The following is a 10,392-nucleotide window of genomic DNA, read 5'->3' as shown; positions in this document are numbered from 1 at the left end:
CGTGTTTATATTACCTGAGGGTGAGGTGAGGCGCGTGCCGGGATACAGCCCAACGACAGAATCCGACCGAGGGCTCGCACGGCCGTGATTTCATTAAGTGGGAATCCAGGGCTGCAGAAACCACACAGAAAATCAGCATGCAGCCGGGCTGACGGGATCTCCAGGTTTGGGTGAGCAAACACACACTGCTGGGGAACGGTCCAGTTCCTCTCACGCAGCAGAAAAGAGAAACGGATCCGAGCTTGAGGTGAGCTGGGGTTCTAAACTGATGTTTGTGTTGCGTAATCAGAAAAAGAGATCAGCGGGAAACACAATCGGGGAATGTTTGGACTTGAGTGACACTGCAAACCGCCAGAAGACAAATGATCTAAACCAGTTAGAAGAACCACAGCTCACCAGTATAATTCCTTTTGTGCGATGCCTGTTCATGGGGGATGCTGCTCTGCCGGGATTTTGGCCATTTTAAGGCTGCTTTGTCTGCCAGTGAGGCTTTGCAACCACTCTGCTTGTTCAACCAACTGGAGGGTGACGCTGACAAAAGGCTGAGCCCCATTTAAGTCCCACCTCTCCTGTGGACAGATCAATAATGAGCCATTCACGCAGTGTGAGCTCCCAGCTTGGAGTGTTTCCTCGGCCATTACAAGGAGAGACTTTATGGAGTTGAAGAAGAATAAATATTTGATTGAGACTCGTTGGAAGCCGTTTAGGTCAGACGAGCAAAGTCGATGGATTTTACGGATCATATCAGCATCGCGAGCAACGTGAAAACTGAAATTTGACAGCGTGTTTGCCAATCGTGAGCATCGGCGGAGATAATTCCTATCACTGAACCGAGGAGCCAGCATGAGCAAGCAAATTAAATGCTGTGATTTATGGGTAATTGTATCACAATGAACTGGCTAATGTTCTTTGTGAACTCAAGAATGTCCAATAATGAACACAAAAATATATTGAGAAGAGCGTTCGTAGCATCGGCCGGTGGATCAGGTTTAAAGGCGACAGGAAATTGAATCAAATATCCTTCTTGGTCACTCACAAACTCAGGAAAGTGTGTAAAAATGCACGTCAGCACGTTTTTCCTCTGTGGAGGACGATGAAGGTTTTTATTAGTTCTGACAGCGGGGAAGGCGCCCACTCCACCTCCAGAGCTTCAGCTTTAGCACGTTAGCATGTCGTAAATCTGGCTGGACTGATTTAAATGGGGAAAGCATGGAAAATGGCATCTTCGCGACCAATGTGGTTTTTTACAATGCCAGATTTTGGTTGAAAGGTTTCAGAAAACGCTGAAGAATTCCAGACGAGCCTGTTTACAATGTAAACGTTTGAGTGGGATAAACGAGCGATTGTCTCCTGATGGCCCATGAATGGAGAGGAAGCAGAGAAGGAAAAGGTCAATCCTTCCCTGTTCTCCCATTTGCTGGATTAAATCTCAAAGCGGCAGAATTCAGAGGAGGAGCTCGTCGGTGACGTTCCCATCCATCATCTTACGCAAAGCAGGAAGTCGGGTTTATGATGGGCGGACATTTATTATTCATGCATTCTAAGGAAGTGAGGGGGAAATCTTTCAGTTTATTACACTCTGAGGAAGAAATAAATCCCCTGATCCGTCACTGATGCAATTTCTCCCAAGAATTATCACTAATGCCCACTGACAGACTACAGACACTTATTACACTGTTATTACACCCCCGAAGTTCTGACACTGATAATAGAAGCACAAGGATAAGAGATATTAAATATGTTAAATCTGCACAGGACTGAAAAAAAAAAATCAGCTCCAGTTTGTGATTTTTTAAGGCGCCAAAACCCCCCCAAACATAATTAGAATAAAACCTGTGGGGTGCCACAAGGCGCCGTTTACGGCCCTCATGTTTTTTCATAACTATGTTAATGACAGGCTGCAGGGGCAAAACCAGAGTGCAGGAATATTTGATTTGTTTTCTGGACAGCTAATGAAAAAGTCAGCTATTCTATTTTCAGGACCGTCCACAGAGGCACCGCCGCAGATTTGTTTAGACACGCCGCAGTTTGGAATCGTAGCGGACCGGTGACGTACTGACGCCGGCTGTTGTTGCTTCCCCTACGACACCTCTAGCATGACTCTTTTTAAAAGGCTCCCGCTTTCACCAATCCACCAGTCTGATGCGTTACAGACTCTCTAACCTCGCCGACTGTTCGGAACGCAGCTCCTTCCTGGTGCGGCGTCCTGCTAATGCATTTATAATGACTCACTCTGTAAAGTAGCAGCGCTTCTGATGGCAACTTGAAAAGCAACTTGAAAGTGTACCTCAACTTTAATGACATACTAGCTGCTAATGTATCAGCATGAGTTTGAGTAAATTATAGGCCAGTGTAACCCAGAGGGACAGAGAGTGCTGGCGCTGGGTACCAGGCTCCAATTTCTTGAATTCATGCTGCACTTCCATATGCAACCACCCCCCCCACCACTTCTGCCAGATGAACATTTAAAAAAGGACCGAACGACAGACGGATCTTCCGCCATGAGGCCACTTATTGGAGGTGCTGATATAAATGGTTTCACAGCTCAGCTGCTTCTGGCGGATGCAGGACACGGTCACCCAAAGTTCCCTGAATGGAAAAGTGCCGGTTGGAGATTTTCCTCACACACGTCGGTGGATCAAGCAGGGAATCTCTTCACTTCCTGGTTTCAATTGAGAGGAGAATTATCTTTGTTTACTTTGGTGGTTCTGTTTGCATCAAGAACCGCGACGTCGCGCTGCTTTGCTGCTTAGCATCATTCATGGGGACAATAGCAGAGGGAGGCGGGGCCTTCCTCCTATTGGCTGAGCCGAGTCAGCTGACCTTCTAGCTAACTTTTACTTCGCCCTGTGGGGAAATGACACTGTGGCTGGCCTTTGTACGCAGTTTGGCACCTGAAAGCTGGCAGAAGCAGACGCTCGCCCCCAGTTGATGTTAATAACTCCCCATATGCATGGTAATTTAAATACTGGTTGGGTCATTTTACTGGGAGCTGGTAATTAACAGCAAGGCCATAAAAACTCCACAAAGAGCTCATTTTAGCAGCTGATACTTGCGCCTGCTCTTATATTAACTTCCGAGAGGCCGTTAGTGTTAAGTTCTGCTCAGTAATTAAGTGCTGGCAGCCTCAATCGTCCAACATAATCAGGAATATTTCTTCTTACAGATTCATCTTAAAGGATTTGCTGGTTAAAAATACATATATGTATATATATATATATAATTATGTTTTCTCTGTTATAATAAGTATAGAAATAAAAGAAAAGTTCATGAAATCAAAGTTGCTTTTCAGGATCAGCTACAATGATCTGTTCTTTAGGGTGCACTAGAAAACATGTTTTAAAGGGTGACCTTGGATCCAGATTTTCAAGGACCATTCAAAAACCACTTTAAAGATATTTTCAATGTCATAATTCTACATGGCAGCCATCAAAATTTACCTTATTTTTTGGGTATGTTTGGCATAATATTTTGGCTGAGGACAATACCAGAGCAGCTTTATTTACCGTTAGAAAATAACCTACAACTCAAACTTGCAGTTACTGATTACTGTAATTATCTGGTAACGGCGTTAATTAGTTTCAAGGTTGATATTTCATGGTGTTCATTTTCCACGCAAACAACTGGATAAATCCAGTACAGAGGATACGCTATCTGCATGAGACGGTGCTGATTTATGGCTCTCATTACGGCACATTAGCCAGTCTTAAACACTGACAAAGCAGCTAAATGAGAAGGAGACTGCCAGATCTAAAGAGAAACTTTAACGAGTGTTGTGCCATTAATCTGAACCTGCCGTCTTCATCTCACACCCCCCTTCTCCAGCATGACGCGCTCTCTCATTTGAGGGGCCTAAATTAAAGGCGTTGCACATCACACGGGGGCCTGCGCCACCCAGAGAGTCGGCGGCTCTAATGTAAACAGGAACTGGCCACCGGAGCGGTGCGTGCTCTGCAGACTGCAGCGTCTCGCCGGAGAAACCGCATCTTTTGGCCTTTGCGTCAGGACTTTTCCAAGTTCTCCCCGATGGAGTGAATGGTTTGTCCGGTAAGGGAGGGGGGGGGGTTGACTACAATCCCGCCACTCGGACCCTCTTAAAGACTAAAAAGTCTAGAACAGGGGTCGGCAACTCAAAATGTTAAAAGAGCCATATTGGACCAAAAAACCAGAAACCAGTCTGTCTGGAGCCGCAAAAAATTAAAAGCCTTATATAGGGCTTATAATGAAGGCAACACGTGTTGTTAGTGTCTATATTAGCTGTATTAGCCTACTTTCCAAATGATAAGTGGGCTACAAATACATAATGAGCACCCTAGAGAGAATGACGCACCACGTGACCGCTCTGCTGTACGATGGCGCTTTAAGTTTAACTTCCATTATAACGAGATGATGAAATTAAATATTTATTGTACATATTTATGCAGCATTGGAAAACTTTAAGAATGTTTGTCACGTTTTTCCTCCTACAGAAATTATATTAAAACAATTTCCATTGTCATATTTTTGAAAAAGCTCCAGGGAGCCACTAGGGCGGCGCTAAAGAGTCGCATGCGGCTCCAGAGCCGCGGGTTGCCGACCCTGGTCTAGTAGGAAACCCTTAAACTCAGTTCAAATCCCACAGTTTTATGTTAACGAGCAGTGGTCATCAACCCAGTCCTGCAAGGCCGGAAGTCCATCCAGGTTTTCCGTCCTACCAGGTTGATTGACCCGGGATCCTGGTAGTCCAGAAAACCCGGCTAGATGATGGAGCACAGTCCCATCTCCACAGATTATTTCTCTTGCTCCGACTCGTGTGATGGAGACGAAGACTTTTCCGACCCCCTCCCCAGATGCGTACGCAAATAAATTCCCGACTGCAGCCTCCGTTTTTACTGGCACGCCGTGGCTCGTGCGTTTAACGAGGGGCTGATTCCAGATGCTGCTGTGTGTTGAAGATCACTTCACAGCCTGCCTTTGGCTGCTCTGCGTCTCGAGCCAGTCCTTATCGCTCCACTTTATCCTCATCTGCCACCCGCGAGATAAGGTTTGCCGTTTTCAGCCCGTTGGAGGTCTCAGCACGACCTGTCTGATCACCAGATAAACCTTCATTACAGCTCATACTCACATAATTATTATTTTAACGACTCATTTTGCCTCTTTATTGTATTTTACCGTGCTATTTCTGTCAACTGGGGGGCAAACAGGCATCGGCGGTATTGTGCACAGGGAACATTCTGTCTCCGTTTACCATTTTAAAACAGCAGCTTATTTGTTTTGGTTGGATGTCACAAATGTTCCCGACGCAGCCGAGCGCGCGGCGGCGTCGGATGCTCGATTTGACGTGCAGTCATTAAAGCGTTTCGGAGGGGAAACAGCAGCATTCCTGCGGTTTTTCAACAGCGCCTTTTTTATTTGCTAGCTGAAGTGTGTCAGCGGCGAGTTACTGTGCGAGGCCATCTTTGTCCCGTTCGCAGTGGCGTCGGGGCAGAATAATCGGGCATTGGACGAGGTGGAGGAGAGCATCTCCTCAAACCTTCTGGAAGCTAATCGATGCTCTGCAGCGTGTCCATGATAATCTGGACGGAACCGTTCTATCGGCAGCCGGTCCCCCGTGGATCCGAATGTTTCAGTTAACACGTGTTTGGGTCGACTTATTTCACTTTCCAAATGATCAGTGAGGGAAACCTCGTCTGCATGTTGGGATCTGGTCATAAAAAGGCACGTTTGGGGGTGAAATGGACCATTTGAGACTGGTGCCGTAGTGAGACGAGGGCCCGGGCCACCCAAACAGATGGAAAGATGGGTGAGGCCTCAGCAAAAGTCCGCCTTTGTGAATGCTTTGATCTTTGCTCACATTGTGTCATATTTGGAGGAAGCATTTATTTAGGATACCCTCTCGATTATAGATCTCACCTGACCTCGGAGATCTCCCAGTGTCCTTCTTGTTAAAACCCAAGCGTGGTTTAGTCGATTTCTTTATCGAGAGAGCTGGAGCGGCGCTAACAGTTAGCGAGAGGTTTGTTTCAGCAATGATTTTCTATTTTTGTAGCTCGCTTAGTAAACAACCATGACGTGATGAGGTCACGCTGTGACATGGAAAATCAGGGGTGTAGCAGAATTATCAGCTTCTCCCACGTCTCTTTCGGTCTTCATTAGATCAGGAGACCACGTGCCGATCAAGAATTCTTTTAAGCGATTCATCTGTGAAAACTTCTGTAATTTCCCCACACGTCATTTGTCAGGTAACCCGTACACGTATTGTCACGGACGCAAACCGGCCGACCTGTTTGACCTTGGTGACGTGCTTTAGGTAAGTCTGTCGCTTCTCTTGCTTCTTTTCTTCAGAGGCGTCGTTGTCACGTGAACAGTCGTCTTGTCTTTCTGCTGCTTTCAGACGTGTTGACGGGTCCACGGGTCCGTCCCCCAGTGTAACGTTATTTTACCAAAATCGCATTTTGTCAAGATGAAACTACGCTGTTGGTTAAATAAACCGGGGCGAAACCAAAAAAAAGTCTCCTTTATCCGAACGTCAGGCACAGTCTACCTGTCACAAGGTAACGAGTCTTTGTTTCCATAGCGACATCTTCACGAGCTCTGCAGTTAATTAAATTGCCGTCGTATCGGTGTTGTGTGCCAGTAAAACAACTATTACATGCGTCACCTTTGTTAACAAACAGGGAAAAATTTAAAACAGATCATCCATGTCTGAACGGCTCTGTCCTTCCTCGCTGGATGGAGCGTCCCACTGGGATTCATGCTAAATAAACGGGAGGCCGGACATTTGAGGTGATCCATATTGGGACCTTTACTGGTTTCTTATGTCGGGCCGTCCCGACTGCACTCAGTTCGGCATAAGAGACCAGTTAAAGGGAATTACATCATTTTGGGAATATTGAAGGACCTTTGATGATGGATTTTCAAGAAAAAGGGATTATCCTCTTACGCTCCATTTATATCCTCAATGGAAGCACGGCGAATTGACTCCGGTTCTGACACACGCACTTCCCGCTCCATTCGCACGAACCACGGCACCAAAATCAGGACGACAAACGTGATTTCAAAGCTGAGCCGCAGACCAGCTGGAGGCGAGAGAGAGTCAATACGTCAGAGTCATCGCGACAGATCCAGGAACAGATGAATGTGTCTCATAAATATGCTGAAGATGGAGCCGATTCGGGCCCATTTCATCAGTTCTGTTGACCGCTGGAGGAAGTTGATCAAACATGATGATCGATAATGAGGGATCGACAGGAAATGGGTCAGGACTGAGCACAATGCTACTGATTCATGTAGCATTGCCAGTAATAAGTCATTGATCACCAAATCTATTAAAAAAATGAGCAATAATAATTCAATTTCTTTGGTTTCCTTCACAATATTACACAGTACACACATGATTTCTATCTTTGTGAGAACTTTCATTGATGCAGCACTTTCTTGTCCCCTAACCTAAACCTGATTGTAACCTTAAAACTAAATCTTGACTATCAGACAGAATTAAAAATGTTTGAGGACCAGCATGTCCCCACTCTGTATCCCGGTCCTCACTATGTAGCGTGAACAAGAACACACACACACACACACACACACACACACGGTTAATTCCGGTATATTTCTTATAAGTTTAAGGCTGTGGGACCCTACAACAACAGTGAAATCTCCACAGACGTCAGATTACAAAGACACAGACGCTTCACCACCACCACGTTAGTCCTGTTTGCCCTGCTGCTCACCTGCGTTGTCATAGCAACCACCTGTGCTGGAGGAACATAAGAGGCCAGTTTCAGATGTGGTCATTTGCAGAAGAAAATCAGAGTCTTCCAGTCACATCTGGGACTTTGACATGCGACTCTGCTCTGCTATTCAGGGGATTTTGTGTAATATCCTATTTTAACCTGGCAGCTATGGGTTTGTTAGGCCGCCATGTGGTTTTGTGCCAGCAACTATTTACCGTCAAAGTCGGTGTAATAACGGCATTCCAGGCATTCTTAAGACAGCACAGGAGGATTAACCAGACATTTGAGGGTTTTCTTTTCATGCAAACATCAATTTCAGCCATCGAGTAAACCAATAAAAAGGAGGTATTGAGACCAATCAGGAGACAGCAATGCGTCTAGCTCCGCCCACGCTGGTTTCTCAGTAAAGAAGCCAAATATCAGGAGGGTTGTGCTTCCTTCACAGTGCAAGTTTTGCTGGGTTAAGTCATTTACGTCACAGTTTGCAATCTTTAAGGTCAGCTCATAGGTTGCGCTCGCTCAGCATATATAAAAACACACGCCTATTCTACATTTCCAGATGTAATCCTCTGTTTTCTTCTCATTTACCCAGGATGCACTTAACATACCAGCTGACCAAGCATCCTCCTTAAATCCCTGCAGTAAATTCCACACTGGATATGGATGCTGGCGGTGGGTGTCAGCGTCTGTTTTTACGGCACGCTCCCGTCTTTCTAACGTCGGCGCCCGTCACGCTGAGGATTAGAGAAGAGAAGAGAACGATGAAGGATACACGCCGTTTGCCAGATTAGGACTGACCTGCTTTGAAACATAATGGTGATTTGGTTTTATCCGATTAAAGCCACCGACTGACCCAAATTATTTGGCATTCTCCGCTTTCAAGGTCTGAAACATTTGCAACAACAGCACAAGAAATTTGTGTTGGAATGCCTTATATGTTCGGCTAAAATATAAGGTCGAGTCTGAACCGATTTATCAATGCTGCGTATTCTTGTAGCCTTTGTAGATGTGTTGATCTGGCAGCCTTAGTTAAGCCGAGTTTATTCTGTCACCTTGAATCCAAGGTTACACAGAGTACGAGCACCTCGGTGCAAGTAGATTCATAAAAACATGGTTAGCGTTGTAATTTACTAGCGTAGCATTTGTATATTTTCTCATGTACCATATTTTCCGGACTATAAGTCGCACTTTTTTTTCATAGTTTGTCAGGGGGTGCGACTTGTACTCCGAAACGACTTATATGTTAAATAAATACATTATTACTGAATTTCACATGTTCGTTATTTTCACACTGACAACCACAAGAGGGCGCTCTAGGTGTGTGTACCTGAGGAACGAGTTCCTTTAGCGACGCAGAAGAAGAAGCGGCGCTTCGTCTATGGAGTTAGACTTGATTGTTTGGTAAACTTGCTCGGATGTTCTTTATGCTATAGTGAATAACTGTGTTAACAAAGCAAACACGTACTCTTTTTGTTGTGGGTCATGTAGCTGAATTTGTTACATTAGCATACCATAAACCTATTGCTAATCCATGCTAATGGATTGCTATATGCCTTTCAAGATTAAATATATGTTCTTGGTCTCGGATTTTATCAAAATGCGACTTATAGTGCAGTGCGACTTATATATCTATTTTTCTTCTTTATTATGCATTTTTTGGCTAGTGTGACCTAAACTCCAGAGCGACATATAGTCCAGAAAATATGGTAGTTGTCTTACATTTTGTTGTGTTTCTGGATTTTACAGAGTGACAGAGGTAGAGCAACACTTTAACTTGCACATGCAAACATTTTAATCCAGATTTAAGAGGAAAAAGTGCATCTGGCCAGAGAGATCCTCACTGTTGACCCGGCATTAACTTAGTTGCTAAAACAATGTTTTTTGGTGAAAGTTTTCTTCAGCTCCAACTGCTTCATGTGCCAATTCATCATCTAAATTAGGATCCTGAATCCTAATCCCAGCCATTCTTGTCATGCCATGAAAGAACAAAGCCAACCGTTGCTCTGTAATACGATAATCTCTGAACTGTGAAGATAAAAGCAGAAGACATGGTGTACTGCAGGGGAACACAGACCAGCGATTTCAGGAGGTAATAATTGTGTCTTTTGGGTATTTTCTGAAGGATTCTATTATAGCTTATATGCAGCATTCGGCACTGGAGTGATGAAATCCAGAGATACGATCCCAGCGCCGAGTCACCGGCGGTGTAGCGGTCTGGCCTGGATTTAGCTCATCCTTTCAGGAGAGGGTGGGTTTACAGGAAAATCCTGTCAAAGGAATTTTCCTTGTATATGCACAAGTTACACGGCCGTGTGTACCATCATATTAGCCACGCCCACCCACCCTGAACCACCCTGGGACATTACATCATTTTTATGCTAATATCCAAAGGTGTCTGTGGGCGTGGCTGGAATGAGAGGGGAGTGGCCACCTGGTGGGACAGGTGAATCACAGACATGTCAACATAAACGGCATGAAAAACAAGAAAAAGATGCAACTGCATACAGGTCTGTTGCATTTTGTTTCCCAATCATGTAAAATCGGTGATTTTGAATCGTTTTAATAACTAACCACAGAAACCACTGAAATGGAATATTCCGGATGATGCTAGCCCAACATGGATTTAAGTTGTAATTAATCTGGTACGTTTGTGGGTGTTTTACATCCAACAGGAAGA

This window comes from Takifugu rubripes, chromosome 17 (assembly GCF_901000725.2).
Source record: "Takifugu rubripes chromosome 17, fTakRub1.2, whole genome shotgun sequence".
Classification (NCBI taxonomy): domain Eukaryota; kingdom Metazoa; phylum Chordata; class Actinopteri; order Tetraodontiformes; family Tetraodontidae; genus Takifugu; species Takifugu rubripes.
The sequence above is the reverse complement of the archived record's forward strand: the minus strand, read 5'-3'. Positions refer to the sequence as shown.